At 39.7% G+C, this 25,763-nt stretch overlaps 1 protein-coding gene across 3 annotated transcripts in view; it reads left to right on the top strand.

Annotated features, from left to right (window-relative positions):
* Positions 1-25,763, top strand: part of Kif16b (kinesin family member 16B) — a 290,355-nt gene that overhangs the window by 95,619 nt on the left and 168,973 nt on the right. The gene's annotated exons all lie outside the window — the stretch shown is intronic.

Genomic DNA, 25,763 nt, shown 5'->3' with positions numbered 1-25,763 from the left:
TTGTGGTGCCCAGGGCCACACATGCATGGGACCATGATTTTCTACATTCTGCCTTAGGTAGGCAGGACAGCTAGAGAGAGCAGTTGTTCTTTCTTTTCTCCAGGCCGGTTAGGCACTGAGATAACCCTAGCCAGTCACTCTCCAGTGAAATGAGTTCTCTGGGAACAGGCCTTGTTAGCAAGCCCAGCATTCCATTTGGCTCTATTTCCCCTGCCCCTGTTGCACGAGTAAGAAAATCCATCCTGTTTTTTGTGAGAACCCCTGGGGGTTCTAGTCACTAAAGCTTGTATTTACCACCAAGGCTTCAGGACCCACTCCCTGGAGCTCTCACTCCAGAACCTGCCCACATTGAGGTTGTACAGTTGGATCCATCCTCCACCTTTCTGTCCCCTGGGGTCCCCAAAGTAGCTGTCTACACTGGGAAATTCCTGCTTTCCTCTGAACTCCAATTTTATGGTTGACCTGGAAGGAGGTATTGATATTTCAGTTTGTTTGGGTTTGTTTATCTTATTAATTTAGTGCTGGATTGGAAACTGGAATTCATGGCCCAGCCCTTTTCTTTCTGTGAGGTTTATCCAGTCTAGAGGGGTGAGGGAGTCTCATGGACATTCTTGCCTTTGAGGAGTAACTTGTAACCATGGAAGTGCTGTATTTCATTGTAAGTGAGCTAAGTAAGCTCCCTCACCTGCCCTGCTCCGCTGGCAAATGGCATATTCTCTCCTGTGTTTAGTTTCCACTTGTCCTCTGTTTAACAGGGGATCGCCTCTGCCTGCTGTGTGCCAGGTAGGCCCCAAGGCACATGCAAAGACAGACAATGCAAGTAAAACCTTTGGCCCTAGGGGAGGGTCTTTTTTTTTTTTTTTTTTTTTTCGAGCTGGGGATCAACCCAGGGCCTTGCACTTGCTAGGCAAGCGCTCTACCACTGAGCTAAATCCCCAACCCCCCCCTTTTTTTTTTTTTTTCCAAAAGTCCTGTAAGTTTAACAGAAAAAGGAAAAAAAGAGAAGTTAAAAAGAAATGGTTTGTTCATTAAAAATAACATTAAGATTTTTTTAAGTAAGAGCAGGGAGAACTGTCTTCAGATTTGGCTGTGCAGACCTGATTAAATGAATGTTGAGAATATATGTAAAGGCGGGTGTTAGATGCTTGTTGAGTGGCCTAAAAGTGTTTTTTTAATGTCATGTTTAGTTATTTGAATTATTTAAAATAGTTCTTATAGAGATTTCAAATATATTCATGTTTATAGGAATATGAATAACTATTGCCACGTGTTCTTAAAATATCCTATAAAAGTCAATTAAAATAATGAATAGTGAATAGTACACAAGACCCAGAAGCATCTTCGCGCAGTACTGAAGGGTACACTTTTTTCTTGTTCAAGCTGATGGAATGGAATGGGATGGCTATGGCCACTTCCCAGAACCCAGGGGGCTGTAGATTTATGCTGCATTCATGTGAAGCTCTTTTTAGTTTTTATTATTTGTATTTTCATATTACATTTATTTGTTTGTTTATTTATTTTTTGTGGTGCTGGGGATTAAGTTCAGAGGAGTCGTTTCTATTAGAAAACCTTTTATCTTTCCATAAACAAATAAACATTAGTCCAACCATCCCTTGGCTGTGTAGAATTTGTTCTGGTTTTATCTAGATGGGAGAATAGGCTAGAATAAATGATGACTAGAAACCATTTATTGTACAGTGTAAGCATTCCTTTCTTGTAGGAGCAGGAAATGCTTTTCTGTCTGGCATTAATCCTCTCGAGGCCTCCTTTGCAGTAAGGCAGGAGTCCTTATCTCTTCCACATTTATTTTTCAATAGCTGGGAACCTGTATGAAACACCTGACAGTTTAGTGATTTACCAAAGGTCATTCCCAGAATTCATTGTAGAAGCTCAGCTCCTGACCTCCCTTCATAAAGCCCAAAGTTCAGCCCATCTGCTCTCTTGTGTCTGATAAATATTCAGCTTGAACAGGTTCTCAGAGAGCATGGAATTAATCTCTAACCCTTGGCAAATGACATTTTATTTCATTTTGAGAACCAACACTTTGAGACAGTTAGGAGTATAAGTGTGAAGGCATAAACAGAGGAATCTGGCCTTCAGTTCATTCAAGAAGAACCTCACCGTGGGGGGCCAGGGTACCCCACGTAAATGATTGACTTGTGGCTTGGAGTTCATGTCTGGTATAAGGCAAAGCAGTAGGCTATTCTCTCAGATGTCTTGTACATTTGCTAACAGAAGTTTGCCTTCTAGAATGTACAGAATGCATGTCGAAACTATGTTTTGGTCATCCATTTAGTATTTGCACAAGATGGGATGTTTATTGTACTTAAAATATTGAGGGGCTGGGGATTTAGCTCAGCGGTAGAGCGCTTACCTAGGAAGCGCAAGGCCCTGGGTTCGGTCCCCAGCTCCGAAAAAAAGAACCAAAAAAAAAAAATATTGATATTCTAAAGTAAAATTCATATTACTCTTAAATAATGTTAGACTCTAAAATCAGGGAGATTTGGTATTTACTGTCATCAACCTTGAAGAAAACACCAGCAGTCTCTTTAATTCTAGATAATTTTCACTTCTCTATGAATTTGTATATTCAAGCTATCATGCAATTTTTCTAGTTTAATATGTTTTTGTGCTTATAAGTTTTTCTCTGATCATTATATTATAATCTTTTGCAATAAAGCTATGCAAATACATTTCAATGCAATTAAAATATTTCTTGTATGCACAAGGCTCTAATTATTTAAAATTTCTTCCAGAGTGAATTATGATTATTAGTGGCACACTCTTTATCAAAGCAACATAAGTAGGATGCATTTTGATAACTAATGATTAAACATTAGAAATGCTGCCCAGAACCCGTGGGAGAGATACCTTACCGCCTGGTCAGGTGGGCACTCCTGAGGCTGCAGAGCAGAAGAGACCACCAACACTGCCCACCCCTGCCCACATCCCTGACCCAAGAGGAAACTGTACAAGGCCTCTGGGTTCCTGTGGGGGAGGGCCCAGGAGCAGCAGGAGCCCTGCCTGAGACACCGCCGGAACCTGAAGGAAACAGACCGGATAAACAGTTCTCTGCACCCAAATCCCGTGGGAGGAAGAGCTAAACCTTCAGAGAGGCAGACACGCCTGCGAAACCAGAAGAGACTGCTCTCTGCACACATTACTGATTCCAGAGGAAAACACCGGAGGCCATCTGAACCCTGGTGCATTAGAGGCCCCCGGAAGAGGCGCGCAGATCTTCCTGGTTGCTGCCACCACGGAGAGCCCGTGGGCAGAACCCTGCGAGCGAACTTGAGCCTCGGGACCACAGGTAAGACTAACTTATCTGCTGCAAGTGACCTGCCTGGTGAACTCAAGGCACAGGTCCACAAGAACAGCTGAAAACCTGTAGAAAGGAAAAACTACAGGCCCGAAAGCAGAACACTCTGTCCCCATAACTGACTGAAAGAGAGGAAAACAGGTCTACAGCACTCCTGACACACAGGCCTATAGGACAGTTTAGCCACTGTCAGAAATAGCAGAACAAAGTAACACTAGAGATAATTTGATGGCGAGAGGCAAGCGAGGAACCCAAGCAACAGAAACCAAGACTACATGGCACCATCGAGCCCAATTCTCCCATCAAAACAAACATGGAATATCCAAACACACCAGAAAAGCAAGATCTAGATTCAAAATCATATTTGACCATGATGCTGGAGAACTTCAAGAAAGACATGATGAACTACCTTAGAGAACAAGTAGAAGCCTACAGAGAGGAATCGCAAAATGCCTGAAAGAATTCCAGGAAAACATAAATAAACAAGTAGAAGCCCATAGAGAGGAGTCACAAAAATCCCTGAAAGAATTCCAGGAAAACACAATCAAACAGTGGAAGGAATTAAAAATGGAAATAGAAGCAATCAAGAAAGAACACATGGAAACAACCCTGGATATAGAAAACCAAAAGAAGAGACAAGGAGCTGTAGATACAAGCTTTACCAACAGAATACAAGAGATGGAAGAGAGAATCTCAGGAGCAGAAGATTCCATAGAAATCATTGACTCAACTGTCAAAGATAATGTAAAGCGGAAAAAGCTACTGGTCCAAAACATACAGGAAATCCAGGACTCAATGAGAAGATCAAACCTAAGGATAATAGGTATAGAAGAGAGTGAAGACTCCCAGCTCAAAGGACCAGTACATATCTTCAACAAAATCATAGAAGAAAACTTCCCTAACCTAAAAAAAGAGATACCCATATGCATACAAGAAGCCTACAGAACTCCAAATAGATTGGACCAGAAAAGAAACACCTCCCGTCACATAATAGTCAAAACACCAAACGCACAAAATAAAAAAAGAATATTAAAAGCAGTAAGGGAAAAAGGTCAAGTAACATATAAAGGCAGACCTATCAGAATCACACCAGACTTTTCGCCAGAAACTATGAAGGCCAGAAGATCCTTGACTGATGTCATTCAGACCCTAAGAGAACACAAATGCCAGCCCAGGCTACTGTATCCTGCAAAACTCTCAATTAACATAGATGGAGAAACCAAGATATTCCATGACAAAACCAAATTTACACAATATCTTTCTACAAATCCAGCACTACAAAGGATAATAAATGGTAAAGCCCAACATAAGGAGGCAAGCTATACCCAAGAAGAGACAAGAAACTAATCGTCTTGGCAACAAAACAAAGAGAAGAAAAGCACACAAACATAACACATCCAAGTATGAATATAACAGGAAGCAATAATCACTATTCCTTAATATCTCTCAACATCAATGGCCTCAACTCCCCAATAAAAAGACATAGATTAACAAACTGGATACGCAACGAGGACCCTGCATTCTGCTGCCTACAGGAAACACACCTCAGAGACAAAGACAGACACTACCTCAGAGTGAAAGGCTGGAAAACAAATTTCCAGGCAAATGGTCAGAAGAAGCAAGCTGGAGTAGCCATTCTAATATCAAATAAAGTCAATTTTCAACTAAAAGTCATCAAAAAAGATAAGGAAGGACACTTTATATTTATCAAAGGAAAAATCCACCAAGATGAACTCTCAATCCTAAATATCTATGCCCCAAATACAAGGGCACCTACATACGTAAAAGAAACCTTACTAAAGCTCAAAACACACATTGCACCTCACACAATAATAGTAGGAGACTTCAACACCCCACTCTCATCAATGGACAGATCATGGAAACAGAAATTAAAGAGGGACGTAGACAGACTAAGAGAAGTCATGAGCCAAATGGACTTAACGGATATTTATAGAACGTTTCTACCCTAATGCAAAAGGATATACCTTCTTCTCAGCTCCTCATGGTACTTTCTCCAAAATTGACCATATAATTGGTCAAAAAACGGACCTCAACAGGTACAGAAAGATAGAAAAAATCACAAGCGTGCAATCGGACCACCATGGCCTAAAGCTGGTCTTCAATAACAATAAGGGAAGAATGCCCACATATACGTGGAAATTGAACAATGCTCTACTCAATGATAACCTGGTCAAGGAAGAAATAAAAAAGAAATTAAAAACTTTTAGAATTTAATGAAAATGAAGGTACAACATACCCAAACTTATGGGACACAATGAAAGCTGTGCTAAGAGGAAAACTCATAGCGCTGAGTGCCTGCAGAAAGAAACAGGAAAGAGCATATGTCAGCAGCTTGACAGCACACCTAAAAAGCTCTAGAACAAAAAAAAAGCAAATACACCCAGGAGGAGTAGAAGGCAGGAAATAATCAAACTCAGAGCTGAAATCAACCAAGTAGAAACAAAAGGACCATAGAAAGAATCAACAGAACCAAAAGTTGGTTCTTTGAGAAAATCAACAAGATAGATAAACCCTTAGCCAGACTAACGAGAGGACACAGAGTGTGTCCAAATTAACAAAATCAGAAATGAAAAGGGAGACATAACTACAGATTCAGAGGAAATTCAAAAAATCATCAGATCTTACTATAAAAGCCTATACTCAACAAAACTTGAAAATCTGCAGGAAATGGACAATTTCCTAGACAGATACCAGGTACCGAAGTTAAATCAGGAACAGATAAACCAGTTAAACAACCCCATAACTCCTAAGGAAATAGAAGCAGTCATTAAAGGTCTCCCAACCAAAAAGAGCCCAGGTCCAGACGGGTTTAGTGCAGAATTCTATCAGACCTTCATAGAAGACCTCGTACCAATATTATCCAAACTATTCCACAAAATTGAAACAGATGGAGTACTACCGAATTCCTTCTATGAAGTCACAATTACTCTTATACCTAAACCACACAAAGACCCAACAAAGAAAGAGAACTTCAGACCAATTTCCCTTATGAACATCGACGCAAAATACTCAACAAAATTCTGGCAAACCGAATCCAAGAGCACATCAAAACAATCATCCACCATGATCAAGGGTTTATCCCAGGCATGCAGGGATGGTTTAATATCTGGAAAACCATCAACGTGATCCATTATATAAACAAACTGAAAGAACAAAACCACATGATCATTTCATTAGATGCTGAGAAAAGCATTTGACAAAATTCAACACCCCTTCATGATAAAAGTCCTGGAAAGAATAGAATCCAAGGCCCATACCTAAACATAGTAAAAAGCCATATACAGCAAACCAGTGGCTAACATTAAACTAAATGGAGAGAAACTTGAAGCAATCCCACTAAAATCAGGGACTAGACAAGGCTGCCCTCTCTCTCCCTACTTATTCAATATAGTTCTTGAAGTTCTAGCCAGAGCAATCAGACAACAAAAAGGAGATCAACAGAATACAGATTGGAAAAGAAGAAGTCAAAATATCACTATTTGCAGATGATATGATAGTATATTTAAGTGATCCCAAAAGTTCCACCAGAGAACTACTAAAGCTGATAAACAACTTCAGCAAAGTGGCTGGGTATAAAATTAACTCAAATAAATCAGTAGCCTTCCTCTACACAAAAGAGAAACAAGCTGAGAAAGAAATTAGGGAAACGACACCCTTCATAATAGACCCAAATAATATAAAGTACCTAGTGTGACTTTAACCAAGCAAGTAAAAATTTGTACAACAAGAACTTCAAGACTCTGAAGAAAGAAATTGAAGAAGACCTCAGAAGATGGAAAGATCTCCCATGCTCATGGATTGGCAGGATTAATATAGTAAAATGGCCATTTTACCAAAAGCGATCTACAGATTCAATGCAATCCCCATCAAAATACCAATCAATTCTTCAAAGAGTTAGACAGAACAATTTGCAAATTCATCTGAATAACAAAAACCCAGGATAGCTAAAACTATCCTCAACAATAAAAGGACTTCAGGGGAATCGCTATCCCTGAACTCAAGCAGTATTACAGAGCAATAGTGATAAAAACTGCATGGTATTGGTACAGAGACAGACAGATAGACCAATGGAATAGAATTGAAGACCCAGAAATGAACCCACACACCTATGGTCACTTGATTTTTGACAAAGGAGCCCAAACCATCCAATGGAAAAAGATAGCATTTTCAGCAAATGGTGCTGGTTCAACTGGAGGTCAACATGTAGAAGAATGCAGATCGATCCATGCTTATCACCCTGTACAAAAGCTTAAGTCCAAGTGGATCAAGGACCTCCACATCAAACCAGACACACTCAAACTAATAGAAGAAAAACTAGGAAGCATCTGGAACACATGGGCACTGGAAAAATTTCCTGAACAAAACACCAATGGCTTATGCTCTAAGATCAAGAATCGACAAATGGGATCTCATAAAACTGCAAATCTTCTGTAAGGCAATGGACACTGTTGTTAGGAGAAAATGGCAATGAACAGATTGGGAGAATATCTTTACCAATCCTACAACAGATAGAGGGCTTATATCCAAAATATACAAAGAACTCAAGAAGTTAGACACGCAGGATACAAATAACCCTATTAAAAAATGGGGTTCAGAGCTAAACAAAGAATTCACAGCTGAGGAATGCCGATGGCTGAGAAACACCTAAAAGAAATGTTCAACATCTTTTAGTCATCAGGGAAATGCAAATCAAAAACAACCCTGAGATTTCACCTCACACCAGTGAGAATGGCTAAGATCAAAAACTCAGGTGACAGCAAATGCTGGCGAGGATGTGGAGAAAGAGAACACTCCTCCATTGTTGGTGGGGTTGCAGACTGGTACAACCATTCTGGAAATCAGTCTGGAGGTTTCTCAGAAAATTGGACATTGAACTGCCTGAGGATCCAGCTATACCTCTCTTGGGCATATACCCAAAAGATGCCCCAACATATAAAAAAGACACGTGCTCCACTATGTTCATCGCAGCCTTATTTATAATAGCCAGAAGCTGGAAAGAACCCAGATGCCCTTCAACAGAGGAATGGATACAGAAAATGTGGTACATCATCTACAATGGAATATTACTCAGCTATCAAAAACAACAACTTTATGAAATTCGTAGGCAAATGGTTGGAACTGGAAAATATCATCCTGAGTGAGCTAACCCAATCACAGAAAGACATACATGGTATGCACTCATTGATAAGTGGCTATTAGCCCAAATGCTTGAATTACCCTAGTTGCCTAGAACAAATGAAACTCAAGACGGATGATCAAAATGTGAAGGCTTCACTCCTTCTTTAAAAGGGGAACAAGAATACCCTTGGCAGGGAAGAGAGGGGCAAAGATTAAAACAGAGACTGAAGGAACACCCATTCAGAGCCTGCCCCACATGTGGCCCATACATATAGAGCCACCCAATTAGACAAGATGGGTGTAGCAAAGAAGTGCAGACCGATAGGAGCCGGATGTAGATCGAACCTGAGAGACACAGCCAGAATACAGCAAATACAGAGGCGAATGCCAGCAGCAAACCACTGAACTGAGAACGGGACCCCCGTTGAAGGAATCAGAGAATGAACTGGAAGAGCTTGAAGGGGCTTGAGACCCCATATGTGTACAACAATGCCAAGCAACCAGAGCTTCCAGGGACTAAGCCACTACCTAAAGACTATACATGGACTGACCCTGGACTCTGACCTCAGGGTAGCAATGAATATCCTAGTAAGAGCACCAGGGGAAGGGTAAGTCCTTGGTCCTGCTAAGACTGAACCCCCAGTGAACGTGATTGTGGGGGGGGAGGGCGGTAATGGGGGTAGGAGGGGGAGGGGAACACCCATAAGGAAGGGGGGGGAAGGGATGTTTGCCCGGAACCGGAAAGGGAATAACACTTTCGAAATGTACATAAGAAATACTCAGTTAATAAATTAAAAAAAAAAAAACATTAGAAATGCTATTGCAAGTGTGAAATTTAACTAAATGAAGCTGGTACACCATTCACAGGGACATTGGGTGAAAGATTCGAATAACCTAGGATAGATCATTTCAAGCAAACTAAGGGGTGAGAAGGAGACCTGCTTTAGCAGGGTTACTAGACTCTAAATGTTTCTAGGTAATGGGCTGACAGTCACATTGTGATCTTTCATTAGAATATGCTTTTTTAACTTTGTGTGTCCTTATTCCTCTTAATCAGTGCCACTCCCTAATGGCCAAACCAATCAAATATATAAATATATAGGAGTCATTCCTATTCAAACCATAGCCAAATACCAATTCAGTTTCTCAATGTTTAATGACTCTGATATGTTCTTGGACAATAGTGTCTGACTGTCAAGTTCTGGAAGATAATCATTGTCAGTAGCCTATAATATGGTGATGGGATGGTCCCATGGCAGCTGGTTCTTGTGGTAGATTTATTTTCAGCCTTTTGAGGAACTTTCATACCATGATGCTTGTACCAGTTTGCACTTTACCAGCAGTGAAAAAGCGAATCCCTTTCCCAGGATCTGTTGTCAATTTTTAAAACGAATCTTGCCAATTATGCATGGGACAAGATAAAATCTCCAGGTGGTTTTGACTTCAGTTTCCTTGGTTACTCAGGATCCTAAACATTTTTAAAGTGTTTTTCAGCCGTTTGTGTTTTATCATTTGGGAAGTCTGTTTAGTTTTTTTTTTTTTTTTTTTCTTTTCTTTTTTTCGGGGCTGGGGACCGAACCCAGGGCCTTGCGCTTGCTAGGCAAGTGCTCTACCACTGAGCTAAATCCCCAACCCTGTCTGTTTAGTTTTATGCCCTATGTTTAAATTGAGTTCTTTTTGTTTGTGGTGGTGTTTTTTCTTGTTGATGTGTAGTTTTTTTGATTTCATTACATATTCTAGATAGTAACTCTTTGTCAGATGCATAGTTGTTAAAGATTTTCCCTGTTGTATAGTCTACCTCTTTAATGAGGAGTTTTTTTGCATTTCACATGGTTCCATTTGCCAATTGTTACATAAGTCTGGGCTCTACAAATCATGTTAGTCCTTTCTGTGCCAACAAGCTGAGTTCAAGCTTATTCTCTATTTTTATCTCTGCCAGATTTAGGGTATCGGGTCTCAGGTTGAGCTCCTTGACCCATTTGGTTTTGTATAAGGTAAGAGATGTGGATCTAGTCTCATCCTTTTATTACATGCAGCCCTCCAGTTTGATCAGCACCATTTGCTGGAGAGCCTATCTTTTCTTCAGTGTGCACTTTTGACCTCTTTATAAAAAACAAAGGATCAGGTGTCTGTAGCTACACAGACTGGGTCCTCAGCTCTGTTCCATTGAACAGGGTATACTTCTATACCAGGAGCGTGCTGCTTTTACTGCCGTAGTTCTGGAGTAGACCTGAAAGTCAGAACTGGGAGTACCTCTAGCAGTTGTTTGTTTGTTTTTTCCTTGTCAGGATTGATTGTTTTAGTTATCATAGGGTGTGTGTGTGTGTGTGTGTGTGTGTGTGTGTGTGTGTGTGTGTGTTTCAACATGAAGTGTAGGATACATTTTTTTCAATTTCTGTAAGGAATTGTGGAAATTTCATGGTGATTTTGTTCAAGCTATAGGTTGCTTTTGGTGTATTTTTCAATTAAACCCTCTCAATCTATGAGAGGTCATTCCATCTTCTGGTATCTTCTTCAATTTCTTAAAGTTTTCATTGCACAAGTTTGTTTTGCACTTCCTTAGTGGTTAATTCCAAGATATTTACTTTTTTTAGACTATTGTGAATGGCTTTGTTTCCTTTAATTCTTTCTTGGTATGTTTGGTTTTTTGTACTAGGAAGGCTATTGATTTTTGTGTGTTAATTTTATATCCTGCTATTCTGTTGAATAGATTAATTAGCTGTAAAAATTTCCAGGTGGAGTCCTTAGGGTGTTTTATGTATATAATTCTGTAACTGCAAATGAGGACATTTGACTTCTTCCTTTCCTATTTATATTTCCTTTGTCTCCTTCACTTGTCTTACTGCTCTAGCTAAGGCTTCAACATTATATTGAACACTATGGAGAGAGTGGATGTTCTAATCTCACTTAATGGAAATTCTGTGCATCTCTCTGTTTAAAATGATGTTGTGTGTCGATTTTTGTAAATTGCCTTTATTGTGCTGTGATGTGTTTTCTTAATTTTTAATTTTTTTCAGGACTTTTTATCATGGAGTGTTAGACTTTGTCAAAGGTCTTTTCTGCATCTCATGAGATCCTGCAGTTTCTGTCCTTTAGTCTATTTATGTGGTGAATTACATTTATTGATTTATATATGTTGAACCAACCCTTCATCTCTAGGATGAAGCATACTTGATCATGCAGATCATCTTTTTTTATGTTCTCTTGAATTTATTTTGCAAGTATTTTATTGAGAACATTTTTGTCTATGTTAATCAATGTTTTGGCCTGTGATTTTTTTTTCTTTTTTCTTTTTTTTTTTTTTTTTTTCTTCTTTTTTTCTGTCTGGACTTCTTATGGTACTACTAGCTTCATACAAAGAATTTGAAAATATTTGTTTAGTTTTCTGTATTACAGAACAATTTGAGGAGTATTGGTTTTTTTTGTTTTTTGTTTTTGTATTTTTTTAAGATCTGGTAGAATTCTGCATTGAATCCATCTGTCACTGATTTCTTTTAGGTTAGTAGACATTTATTTAGTTTGTGCTTCTGTCTCATTGGGTGTTAGGGGTCTACCTAAATTATTATTATTCTTAATTATTATTTTGATAAAGAGCCTTGGTAACTACCTCAAACTGATCCAGAACTATTGCTCCTCCTACTTTAACCTCCCAACTGTTGGGATCACATGTGTGAGCCATCATGCATGTGATATTATTGATTATTGAACCTAAGGCCCTGAGCATGGTAGGTAACTACCTTTGAGATACATTCGTGGCCAGGGATAAATTTGTATTTCTTTGACTTTAAGTTTGTTCTCTGCCCCCCCTCTTCCCTACCCCCTCTTTCTCTCTCCTCTCTCTCTCTCTCTCTCTCTCTCTCTCTCTCTCTCTCTCTCTCTCTCTGTGTAATGCAATATTGCTATTCTATTTAGAAAAATATTCTGTTTGAAACTTTGACTTCTTTTTTCACTTCTGAAAATTATGACAATATTGATTTCTGTGTCATCTATGACATTTATCGTTTTCTAATATTAAGCTACTTATATGAGAAGAACTAAGATTAAGCCTTCCTGGGCCTTTGCTGGCTTAATGGAAGTTAAGTCTGTCTTCAGCATGTCTATGGTTCTGTGAGGTATGCTGACAGGGGACTTGGTGCATCTAAATCCAGAGCACTCTGGCACAGATCAGAGTCCCAGATGCTATCATCAGGTTGGCTCTGAAGTATGTTAAGAGAGGGAAAGACATGCTTGTCATGTTTGGTTTTGGAGGATTAGCTTGTTCTATATTAGAGTTGTCTTTGAGTGATGCCTTGAATATTCCAGGAAATCTAAGGGTGTGTTCCTTTATAAAGCAGAAGAGAAAGAGTAGGAGAACTGCAGGCAGGAGGGAAGCATATCAGACTGCTGAGTTACTGTAGGTGCCTTCTCACATACCTATGGATCTGTAGAAATTGGAGATATAGAAAGTAACCCAGAAAATATACCATGGCTTATATTCTTTGTCTGTCTCAGTCCTTAACCAAATTCTAATGTGAAGAAAACTGCTTTGGAGATGTGATTTTCTCTTACCCACATGTATTTTAGTAGGCCTAAAGCTTATTAAAGCTTTGTGTCTTTTTTGTAATTCTTTAGGCTATGCTGAACAATTCTGTGGAGTTTTATTCTTTTACATCACAGTTTTCTGTTTGTTACCTGTGTCACTAGAATTGGCCATTAGTGATACTAACTTAAGATACCAAATAATCAGTATTCCATTACGAAGTCGGTCTGTAATTTTCAGAAGAACTCTGCCGTCATCATGTGTCCTCAGTATGATATTGAGTTAATTGTGGATTTCAGTCACTGGCACTCCTGGTCTTTAAATGCATGCATAAACTACCTTTATGTTGGGTTCAATAGCATTGTTTGGTTGTGCTTGATTAACCTGCCCATATATAGTGATAGGAACAATGGTTGGGTTAAGGACATGTGACATGATTTTGTTATTTCCTGATTATTGATTTCCTTTTGCAGGAAGAAGAATGAATAAGCTGTTGTTGTTTTTTGTTTATTTGTTTGTTTTTGTTTTTGTTTTGGGGAAGCTTTAGTTGTTTTTTTTATTATAAATTTTTATTAGATATATTTCTTTACTTACATTTCAAATGTTATTCCCCTGCCGGTTTCCTGTCAACGCCCCATCCCTCTCCTACCCCTCCCCCCATAATGGGTATTCTTCCATACAACCCCCTTACTGCCCCCCCATATGCCCCTGCACTGGGGGTCCAACCTTAGCAGGACCAAGGGCTTCCCCTTCCACTGGTGCCCCAACAAGGCTATTCTCTGCTACATATGCAGTTGGAGTCCTGGGTCAGCCCATGTATAGTCTTTCGGTAGTTGTTTAGTCTCTGGAAGCTCTTGTTGGTTGGCATTGTTGTTCTTATGGGGTTGCAAGCTCTTTCAACTGTTTGAATACTTCCTCTAAATCCCCCCAAGGGGTTCTTGTTCTCAGTTAAGTGGTTTGCTGCTAGCATTGACCTCTGTGTTGGACATGCTCTGGATGTGTCTGTCAAGAGAGATCTATATCCGGTCCCTTTCAGCATGCATTTTTTGCTTCATCAATCTTATCTAGTTTTGGTGGCTGTATATATATGGGCCATATGTGGGGCAGGCTCTGAATGGCCATTCCTTGAGTCGCTGCTCTAAACTTTGCTTCCATCTGCCCTCCTATGGATATTTTTCCCCCTTTTAAGGAGTGGGAGCATCTGCATTTAGGTCATCCTTCTTCTTGAGCTTCCTGTGGTTTGTGTATTGCATCATGGGTAATTCGAGCTTTTTGGCTAATATTCACTTATCAATGAGTGCATACCAAGTGTGTTTTTCTGTGATTGAGTTACCTCAGTCAGTCTGATATTTTCTAGTTCATTCCATTTCCCTATGAATTTCATGAAGTCATTGTTTTTGATAGCTGAGTAGTACTTCATTGTGTAGATGTACCACATTTTTTGAATCCATTCCTCCGTTGAAGGGCATCTGGATTCTTTTCATCTTCTGGCTATTATAAATAAGGCTGCTATGAACATAGTGGAGCATGTGCCTTTGTTGTATGTTTGAACATCATTTGGGTATATGCATAGGAGAGGTATAGCTGGGTCCTCAGGTAATGCAATGTCCAATTTTCTGAGGAAACTCCAGACTGATTTCCAGATGGTTGTACCAGTTTGCAATCCCACCAACAATGGAGGAGTATTCCTCTTTCTCCACATCCTCACCAGCATCTGCTGCCACCAGAGTTTTCTAATCTAATTCTGACTGGTGTTAGGTGGAATCTCAGGGTTGTTTTGATTTGCATTTCCCTGATGACTAAGGATGTTGAACATTTCTTTAGGTGCTTTTTGGCCATTTGATAATCCTCAGCTGAGAATATTTTGTTTACCTCTGTACCCCATTTTAATAGGGTGATTTGACTCTCTGGAGTCTAACTTCTTGAGTTCTTTGTAAATTTTGGATATTAGCCCTCTATCAGATGTAGGATTGGTAAAGATCTTTTCCCAATCTGTTGGTTGCCGTTTTGTCCTAATGACAGTGTCTTTTGCCTTATAGAAGCTTCCCAGTTTTATGAAGTTCCATTTGTCAATTCTTGACCTTAGAGCATAAGCCATTGGTGTTTGGTTCAGGAAATTTTCCCAGTGCCCATGTGTTCAAGACTCTTCCCCACTTTTTCTTCTATTAGTTTGAGTGTATCTGGTTTGATGTGGAGGTCCTTGATCCACTTGGACTTAAGCTTTGTACATGGTGATAAGCATGGATCGATCTGCATTCTTCTAAATGCTGACCTCTAGTTGAACCAGCACCAATTGTTGAAAATGCTATATTTCTTCCATTGGATGGTTTTAGTTCCTTTGTCAAAGATCAAGTGACCATAGATGTGTGGGTTCATTTCTGTTCCACTGATCTACCTGCTTGTCTCTGTACCAATACCATACAGTTTTTATGATTATTGCTCTGTAATACTGCTTGAACTCAGGGATGGTGATTCCCCCAGAAGTTCTTTTATTTTTGAGTATAGTTTTTGTTATCCTGGGTTTTTTTTTTTTTTGTTATTCCAAATGAATTTGCAAATTGTTCTTTTTATCTCTGTAAAGAATCGAGTAGGAATTTTGATGGGAATTGCATTGAATGTGTAGATTGCTTTTGGCAAAATGGCCATCTTTACTATATTAATCCTGCCATTCCATGAGCATGGAAGATCTTTCCATCATCTGAGATCTTCCTCAATTTCTTTCTTCGGAGACTTTACATTCTTGCCATACAGATCTTTTACTGGCTTGGTTAAAATCACACCGAGAAATTTTATATTATTTGGGACTATTGTGAAGGGTGTAATTTCCTTAATTTCTTTCTCAGCCTGTTTATCCTTTGAGTAGAGGAAGGCTACTGATTTGTTTGAGTTAATTTTATACCACAACAGTTTGCTGAAGTTGGTTATCAGGTTTAGTAGTTCTCTGGTAGAACCTTTGGGGTCACTTAAGTACATTATCATATCATGTGCAAATAGTGATATTTTGATTTCTTCCCTTCCAATTTGTATCCCTTTGACCTCCTTTCACTGTCTGATTGCTCTGGCTAGGACTTCGAGTACTATATTGAATAAGTAGGGAGAGAGTTGTTAGCCTTGTCTAGTCCCTGATTTTAGTGAGATTGCTTCAAGTTTCTCTCCACTTAGTTTGATGTTAGCTACTGGTTTGCTGTATATTGCTTTTACTAAGTTTAGATATGGGCCTTGAATTCCTGATCTTTCCAGTACTTTTATCATGAAGGGGTGTTGAACTTTGTCAAATGCTTTCTTGGCATCTAATAAAATGACCATGTGGTTCTTATCTTTGAGTTTGTTTATATATTGGGTTACATTGATGGATTTTCATATATTAAACCATTCCTGCATCCCTGGGATGAAGCCTACTTGATCATGGGTGATCATTTTGATGTGTTCTTGGATTCAGTTTGCAAGAATTTTATTGAGTATTTTTGCATCAATATTCGTAAGGGAAATTGGTCTGAAGTTCTCTTTCTTTGTTGGGTCTTTGTGTGCTTTTGGTATAAGAGTAATTGTGGCTCCATAGAAGGAATTTGGTAGTGCTCCATCTGTTTCAATATGTGGAATAGTTTGGTTAGTATTAGTATGAGGTCTCCTTTGAAGGTCTGATAGAATTCTGCACCAAACCCATCTGGACCTGGGTTATTTTTGGTTGGGAGACTTTAAATAACTGCTTCTATTTCTTTAGGAGTTATGGGGTTGTTTAGATGGTTTATTTGTTCCTGAATTAACTTTGGTACCTGGTATCTGTCTTGAAAATTTAACATTTCCTCTAGATTTTCCAGTTTTCCTGTATAGACACCTTTGTAACAGGATCTGAGGAATCTTTTTTCTTTTCTTTTGCTTTGTTTTAATTCTCCAGATATTGTTATTATGTCTCCCTTTTCATTTCTGATTTTGTTAATTTGGATACATTCTCAGTGACCTCTGATTTGTCTGGCTAAGGGTTTATCTTTCTTGTTGATTTTCTTAAAGAATCAGCTCTTGCTTCTGTTGATTCTTTGTATGGTCCTTTTTGTTTCTACTTGGTTGATTTCAGCCCTGAGTTTGATTATTTCCTGTCTTCTACTCCTCTTGGGTTTATTTATTTCTTTTTGTTGTAGAGCTTTTAGGTGTGCTGTCAAACTGCTAACATATGCTCTCTCCTATTTCTTTTTGCAGGCACTCAGAGCTATGAGTTTTCCTCCTAGTACTGCTTTTATTGTGTCTATAAGTTAGGAAATGTTGTATCTTCATTTTCATTAAATTCTAAGAAGTCTTTAATTTCTTTCTTTATTTCTCTCTTGACCAAGTTGTCATTGAGTAGAGCATTGTTCAGCTTCCATGTATATGTGGGTTTTCTGTCATTATTGTTATTATTGAACACTGGTCTTAGTGCATAGTGATCCGATAGGATGTGTGGATTATTTCTATCTTCTTGTATCTCTTCAGGCCTATTTTGTGACCGATTATGTGGTCAATTTTGGAGAAGGTTCCATGAGGTGGTGAGAAGATTTGATTTTGATTTAAGATGGAATGGTCTATAAATATCTGTTAAATCCATTTGGTTCATAACTTCTGTTAGTTTATCTATGTCTCCCTTTAATTTCTGTTTCCATGATCTGTCCATTGATGAGAGTGGGGTGTTGAAATCTCCTACTATTATTGTCTGAGGTGCAATGTGTGCTTTGAGCTTTAGTAAGGTTTCTTTTATGAATGTAAGTGCCCTTGCATTTAGTGCATAGATATTTAGTATTGAGGGTTCATCTTGGTGCATTTTTCCTTTGATGAATATGAAGTGTCCTTATCTTTTTTAATGACTTTTTTTTTGAAAGTCAGGTTTATTTGATATTTGAATGGCAACTCCAACTTTTTTCTTTGGGCCATTTGTTTGGAAAGTTGGTTTCCAGCCATTTACTCTGAGGTAGTGTCTGTCTTTGTCTCTGAGGTGTGTTTCCTGCATGCAGCAAAATCCTGGGTCCTCTTTATGTATCCAGTCTGTTAGTCTGTGTCTTTTTATTGGGGAATTGAGTCCATTGATATTGAGAGATATTAAGGATTAGTGATTGTCACTTTCTGTTGTGTTCATTGTTAGAAGTGGAATTATGTTTGTTTGTCTCTCTTTTGGTTTCATTGCAAGGAAATTATATTCTTTTTTTCTGTATGGTGTAGTTTCTCTCCTTGTGTTGGAGTTTTCCCTCTATTATCCTTTGTAGGGCTGGATTTGTAGAAAGATATTGTGTAAATTTGGTTTTGCCATGGAATATCTTGGTTTCTCCATCTATGTTAATTGAGAGTTTTGCTGGGTACAGTAGCTTGGGCTGGCATTTGTATTCTCTTAGGGTCAGTATGACATCTGTCTAGGATCTTCTGGCTTTCATAGCTGCTAGTGAGATGTCTGGTATAATTCTTATAGGTCTGCCTTTATGTTACTTGACCTTTTTCCCTTACTGCTTTTAATATTCTTTCTTTGTTTTGTGCACTTGGTGTTTTAACTATTATGTGATGGGAGAAATTTTTCTTCTGGTCCAATCTATTTGTAGTTCTGTAGGCTTCTTGTATGTTTATGGGCATCTCTTTTTTAGGTTAGGGAAGTTTTCTTCTATAATTTTGTTGAATATATTTACTGGCCCTTTAAGTTGGGAGTCTTTACTTTTTTCTATACCTATTATCCTTAGGTTTGATCATCTCATTGTGTTCTGGATTTCCTGTATGTTTTGGACTAAGAGCTTTTTGCGTTTTACATTATCTTTGACAGTTGTGTATATATTTTCTATTGTATCTTCTGTTCCTCAGATTCTCTCTTCTATCTCTTGTATTCTGTTTGTGATGCATGTATATACGACTCCTAGTCTCTTCCTTAGGTTTTCTGTTTCCAGGTTTGTCTCCCTTTGTGCTTTCTTTATTGTTTCAATTTCCATTTTCAATTTGTTCTCCTGTTTGGTTGTGTTTTCCTGTAATTCTTTCAGGGATTTTTGTGTTTCCTCTCTAAGGGCTTCTACTTGTTTACTTGTGTTTTCCTGCATTTCTTTAAGGGAGTTCTTTGTATTTCTTAAAGTCTTCCATCACTATCAAAAAATGTGATTTTAAATCTAGATCTTGTTTTTCTGGTGTGTTTGGATATCCAGTATTTTCTTTGGTGGGAGAACTGGGCTCTGATGATGCCAAGTAGTCTTGGTTTCTGTTGCTTAGACTGTTTTCCTGTTTTCTTTCTGTCTTTCCTGAGAACAGGTGCTCTGATTTCAGGTGTGTTGGCGCTCCTGGAGACTGTCTTCCAGTGCTTGGAGTGAGCAGGAATCAAAGGGTCCTACCCCTGATTGCTCCTAGGTCCTTGCACCCAGGGAGTACTGTTGGCACTATGTGATTCCCTCTTGGGTCTGGACTGTGAGCAAAGGGTAGTCTCCTCTGACTTCTCAGGAGTATCCACACTTCTGAGGGTCCAGCTCTCTCCCTGGTGAGATTTGGGTTCAGGGAGCTGTTTGGCCAGTTCAGTTCCGTCCTTGGGCACAGACCAGAACCGCGGGTACAGGTGGTTGGCTGTTCGTATAAAGTGCACTGTGCAGTTTCCCCTTGGACCAGGGATGTTGGCAGAGGTGTGCAGAGGTGGCAGTCTGTCCTGCGGTCTCAGTATGTCTGCACTCCTGGGTGGTCAGCTCTCTTCCCTGTGGGATTTTTTAGTTGTTTGTTCTGAAAGTCGAACTAAAATAGTGATGATGACGGCGACGACGACGGCGACGACAATTTTTTAAATGTAGACTTGTTGATTTTATGAAGTCTTGCGTTCTTTGTTCTAGTTTACTTGAAGAAGGAAAAAAGTTGGAAAACCGATTAAGTTATACACAAACGATCCCGAGCTACCATTAAAAGTGTATTCTTATTACTAGTTTGTAGAGTTTTTTTGTTTTTTTTTTGTTTTTTAAAGATTTATTCATTTATTATATATAAGTACACTGTAGCTGTCTTCAGACACACCAGAAGAGGGCATCACATCTCTTTACAGATGGTTGTGAGCAACGATGTGGTTGCTGGGAATTGAACTCAGGACCTCCGGAAGAGCAATCAGTTCTCTTAACCACTGAGCCATCTCTCTAGCCCAATTTGTAGAATTTTAGTTTTTTCTCTAACATTAAATTTGTCATGGGATTTTTCTTTTATTCTACCTTTATGTCTTCAATATTGAATTTATGTTGCATTTTTGAAGCTTTGATTTTTGCTTGTGTCTTATCTCCTTATTTTTTATATGAAAACATTTTATTCATATAAGGCATTTTTATATAGGAATTAAGTATTTAAGGCTATAAGTTTTTCTTTGAAACTAACTTTTACAGCATCCCATATTTTGACACATAATAGTGAAATCTGGGTAGATTCTGTGTAAGTTTATAAGTATTTACAGAGTTAAGAGCAAGAAAATATGAATGAATTTCCATGAAGTTTGGATTTGCTTTGGGGTTTAACCATCAGTGATTACTTTATTGTAGTATTATACTTGTAAATAGTCCCCTCATGCCCCAGGCTCTTTTTAGTGTTTCTGTACTTAGACTGTACTATATGAATAAACCCCACTCTTGGTTTTTCTTGCCTGAGTGCATTTGTCCTGTTTCTGTCCTCCTCCACATTTTGATGTCTCTGGTGTGTTGCAGTAGCATGTCAGATGACCTCTGCTCGTCTTTGAATGGCAACTCAGTTGCTTGTGGGGATTATGATGATTCTGCTAAGCTTAGACAGGACCCATTTTTCCCCTAAAAATTATAGCTGAGAAGGAACCTTAGAATAATTTAATCTTGGTAAATTTGAATCAACCCTTGTATAATTTTTATTTACGTATCTTTGAGACATTTTCTTAAGAGCAAATTACCATGACATGTGTACATTGGTTGTTTCTGTCTTACTCTGTCAGATTCATAGTAAAATAACTTACACTTGCCTTTGGATATAATTGACTTTTTCCTCACCCAATATTATTTATTTTCCAATTTTTTATGTTTTATAACTCCTTTAAGATAGATATTTGTGAGAGTTGAAACACATATATGCCTTTGACATTTTTCACTACCTATACAATCACTAAGTACTAAAACAAAGATCTTTTGAGTCCACACTGAAATCTAAGAAAGATGTAAAAACAGCAATGTTTTTGAAACTTACAGGAAAGACCTTAGGTACTCATGTGTTAAAATGCTGAGCCTATAGGAGACTAACAAAAATCAGGTAAGAACCAGCATAGGAGACTATGAAAGACAAGCCTAGGACTTGTTGCTGATCTGAAGTGGCAGCATCATTTAAGCAAATCCCAACACTAGGTTGCTTTTGTGGCTTGGATGAAAAGCCCTTTCGTGACTTCCCCCTAGGCTTCCCCATTCTTGGGGTCTGAGGTCTGCTCTTCTCCCTGTGCTGTGACTCATCTGCTGAGAGTTCCTAGTAAGCTTGGTTCAAGAACCCAAGGATGGTTGCTGCTCTGTTATACCAGGGAAATTTCCTTGACTAAAATTTCCTTTTAGAGTATAGAGTACAGTTGGGGAATTTATGAAGAAAGTACCAGGGTTTGGGAAAAGTTGTTTTGTAGGAAGCCTTGACCACCATTCCCCAGGCACAGGATTTGCTCCATGTGACTTAAAAGTAAAGTCGTTTAGTTTTATACATGTATTTTCTCCCTGTAGTCACAAGCTTTTGAAACCAAGGACTGGCTTTCTTGCTTCTTTATATGAGTAAATGTCAGAGGGTGAGTATCTTCTTGCTAAGGGCATAAATCTCAGAAGTCAGACTTATCAGTATAGCTGTAATTAAATTTATATTAAATTAGTTTGACAAGAAATCATGACTCCAGGCACTAGTTTAGAAATGATAATCATATCAGCATTAGGGTTGGTGAATAGGGAATTGATGTTTGCTCAATGAAAGTTCTAGGAAGACTTTTGAATTGATTAACTTTCATTGTTGAAAGCAAGCAGACTGGATATTAGTTGTATTACATTTCATCTTGGAGTGAATAAAATTGCCTTTTAGAGTAAGAAAACTAATACCTTCCATTTATATAGCACCTTTCTTCCAAAGAGTTCAAAGCATTTTCTAGAAATCGTCTCATTAATCTTTTTGGCTTTCATTCGGGCGGCTTGGGGAGGGTGGCGGGTGTGTATTGTATGCACATATGCACGTGCAGGCTTCTACCTTGGGTTCCTTCCCTTACTCCCCTTTGCTTTTAGTCAGTGTGGCTTTAGCTACTTTTACAATCTAATCTTGGTTAGAACTTGGCATTTTGTTAAACCTCGTGTTTTAAAAAATTGCATACCATTTTTAGAATATTAAGCCACATTTATTCATGAATACCGTTTTTTCAGAAAAAGGTGCAGCTTATGCTACACATGAGCAACAGACTATTAAATAAAGATTGATATCAGAAATGCCATGCAGATATAGGTTGCAGGAACTTTCTGTTTAGAATTTTAAATTAAAATTTAATTTCTTAATAATTGCCTCTATGTTCAAGCATTTGCCCGGTTAAAGACAGCATGACTTGTGACAAGGAGAATTTTTTCCTAATTTAGCATTTACTTGTCTGTCTGTCCGTCTGTCTGCCTGCCTGTCTGCCTGTCTGCCTGCCTGTCTGCCTGCCTGTCTGCCTGCCTGCCTACCTACCTACCTATCTTGAGATAGGGTTTCTTACAAAGCTATGACTGTCTAAAGCTCACCATATGTACTGGATTAGCCTTTAACTCACAGATGTCTGCCCTTTTCTTTCTATGAGGACCAGGATTAAAGGGTGTGCCACCACAGGACTTCCAGCAACAAGGGTTTTTGGGCCTTTTGTTTTGTTTTGATTTGATTTTTTTATACAGAGCAGGACTCTGAATTATCTTGGTTTGTTGGTCTTTTTTCTTTTTGTTCAGAACTTGCTTGTCTGGCCACTCGCTTATGCTGCATCTTCTTTTCCTTTAACGGATGCTCATTGTCAGCCACTAGCACCTCAGTGGCAAGCTCTCGCAGCAGTTGTATTTTGGCAATAAAGTGTTTTACAGCAAAACTGCATGGTTTTAGTCTGGGTTGTAGCAGAATCAATGAACTTAGAAGGGTCTCCTGAAGCTGTAGGGAAACTATTCCATTTTAAAACACCCATTGTGATGTTTTTTTCAGCTGTGCTTTGGGTGGGTGGTACAGGTGAGTTCTTTATCCCCAAAGAATAAAAGAGTTTTGCTTCTGTCTTTGCTGCTGCAGTTTTGGGCTAGTGTGCAAGCTGGTGGAGCCACAGAGCTGCCCATGGATATTGTGTTGCCCCACTGCAAGTCCTGTGACTGTTCCAGGTAAACTTCTTAGCTAGGGAAGCTTTACTGTCCTTATTCCCTTAGCTCGTTGAGCAGGATGCTTCAGGCTTCCACCAGGCAAAGGTGTTTGAAGTGTTATTTCATAGCAAGCTTCACTCTGTACCCAGATAAGAGCTCAGCAGCATTCAGTGTGGCCCATTCAGGCTCTGATGCTGGGATTATAAGCCACACTTACGTAGAAAGTGAAGGCTTTTTAAGGCGAGAGCTAAATCACTACTGCTTTACACTCTGTAACATTGCCTGCCTGGAAAATAGTCACAGCCAGGGCTGACATTACATAAGAGCCTGTACATCAGTGGTTCTCAACCTGCGGGTCACAACCACTTTGGAGGTTGAAGGACTCTCTCACAGGAGTCGCCTAAGACCATTGGAAAACACAGGTATTTACATTACAATTCGTAAGAGGGACAAGATTATAGCTATGAAGTGAAAGATCCCTGAAGGGAGACCCTCACTCAAGTCTCGGGAAGTCGAGGACCCCAGACACAGGAGAGACCAGTCTTGATGCAATACGCAGAGGCGAGGTGTATTATGGAGGGCTCTGGGTCGACACGTATCCCACGCAGGAGACAGAGGTGTCGACCCTGAGTGGCTGGGAGAAGGGCTTTTTAAAGGAAGAAGTCACAAGCCCCAGGAGATGAGGGGATGTCAAAAGGAAATACCAAAAATGTCACAAGGGGAAACTCTCAAAGTCACAGGATTGTTCTTAAGACTCTAGGGTTTAAATCAGGGGAAAGGTCAAACCCTCATTCTCTTGAGAACAGATCTTGATTCCTGTCCTTTAGGGTAAATGCTTGTCAGAGTTGACGAAGCATCTGCATCTGATACACATCTGGTTAGGCTTCGGCCCCGGTTTCCTGGAATACTATCTGCAGGACACAATGGCTGGAACATTAGCTGTAGGGCACAATGGGGGCTTGAACAAGTATCACAGGGGCAGAATAGAACCCGTTACTCATTTACCCATGTCTGGTGACATCCAGAGGGTCAGTGAGTCTGCACCAGTCCTCCTGCATTTTTAACAATCTGTCTTCCTGAGTCAGATCCTGTTGCTGAGTTTTGAGCTAATTTAAAACTCTATTTCTCAGAAGTAGCAATGAAAATAATTTTATGGTGGGAGGGAGGGTTCACCATACACGAGGACCACAGCATTAGGAAAATTGAGAATGATTTTTGTAGATTTCAGCAACATGAGCAATTGAAATTTCTTTTTCTTTTTAAAATGTTTTACTGTTCTTTGTAAATTTCACATCCTGTACCCTAATTCCACACATTTCCCCCTTTCCTTGTACCTATCTTTGCAGCCTACCCCCAACAGAGAACAAAAAATCTACCCATTAGTAGTGTGTCTCAGTGTTTCCCACAGAATACCTTGTTGTCCACACTTCTTTATTTGCAAATGTTCATTATGATGAGTCATTGGTCTGTTTTGAGACCTCTGGCTTCTGCTACTGTATCAATACTGGCTGCATACTGGGACTCCTGTCGGATACCCTGTTCTGCCTTGTGCCATGGAGATCCTGTAGTTTTGGATCTGTAGGACCCGTTCCTTCATGTACTCCAGCAGGTCATCAGTGGGGTAGGTGTTGGAGTGGGCCAGTTCAAAGCCATGCATCTGGCCCTGGGAGCTGGTGAGCACACTGTGTTTCCTACTCTCATGCCCTTGGGGCTGGCTAACCAGCAACCCCCTTAAATGGGGCCAACTCTGCCCTTGCTGCCCAGATGAGATGCACAACCTGCTTTTCTGAGTGCTGTAGTAGGTGTGGGACAGGGATATCTCTCCTGCTCTGATGACCTCCAGGCCAGTTTTCCTCTCTGCCATGGTGGGGAAGGTGGGTAAGCAACATCTTTTCCTCCCCCATTGTCACTGAAGGGCAGACAAGGGTCAGGTCAGCTTTCTCTTGCTCCTGATCCTAGGGGATGTTGTTTTTGACCCATGCCACTAGGGTCAGTTCTTCTGTGCTGCCCAAGTAAGGTGCAGGGCTTATTCTCCCAAGTAGTACAGTTGGTGAGGGACAGGGACGGCTCTCCTGCTTTCATGACCCCAGGGCCAGGTCTTCCACCTGCTGCAGGTGGTATGGGTGAGGAGACAGGGCGTGAGGTGGGAGAAAGGTGTCTCTTTCTTTTCTCCACCACCTTATGGAGATGGTAGAGCCAGTTCTCCCATGCTCATATCCCTCGGGGTGTCGAGTACTGCAGTTGGACAGTGATGGGGTCAGTTGCTCTGCTCTCACACCCACAGGGCCAGTTATTCTATGATGTTCAAGTGAGGGGTGGGGCTGTTCTGCACAGCCCTTAGATATCAACATGCCCCTGGATGGTAGCTCAGACTAGGGGTGTCCACCTAGCTTCGGTGGTAACAGATCTCTGCTGCTGCAGGGCCATGGAACCAGACATGGCCCCGGGGGCAGCACAGGCTGGGATCCCACCAGAGTCCCAGCTGACACCAGTGGCT

Source organism: Rattus rattus, chromosome 5, assembly GCF_011064425.1.
Source record: "Rattus rattus isolate New Zealand chromosome 5, Rrattus_CSIRO_v1, whole genome shotgun sequence".
Classification (NCBI taxonomy): domain Eukaryota; kingdom Metazoa; phylum Chordata; class Mammalia; order Rodentia; family Muridae; genus Rattus; species Rattus rattus.
Note: the sequence above shows the minus strand (reverse complement) of the source record. Positions and strands in the feature narration are given on the sequence as shown.